We start from the raw sequence: 406 nt of genomic DNA on the forward strand, positions 1-406 counted from the left end.
AAAATGTTGAACTATTCATTTAATTGTGTCACTTATTGGCACATCTACTTTTATACTGCTGTGAATACCTACTTAGAATTGGACAGCAATTGTTGAAAATGGGACACTAAAAGCATTTCTGCTTTATATGTCATCAAAGACGGTCCGTCTACTGAACATTTTACCTTTAGTGTGTCCCCATTTTCACAACATTTTGATGAAATTCGGTCACAGAGATATTAGAGGCTTTGAAAACACGAGAACATCTACACCAGGAATCTACATCTGCCAGTAAACGAGGAACGTAAAAATTGCCATTTTTTGGACTGGAGTCTGGTGTGGTTAGTCTGTCCATAAAACATACTGGCCTACTTCTGGACAGGACGTTGTATGTGTGTTTGTGTGAGGCCTTTAATGGCTAAATCAT

This window comes from Morone saxatilis, unplaced genomic scaffold (genome assembly GCF_004916995.1).
Source record: "Morone saxatilis isolate NCDOM2014 unplaced genomic scaffold, NCSU_SB_2.0 Contig7, whole genome shotgun sequence".
NCBI classification, from domain to species: Eukaryota; Metazoa; Chordata; class Actinopteri; family Moronidae; genus Morone; species Morone saxatilis.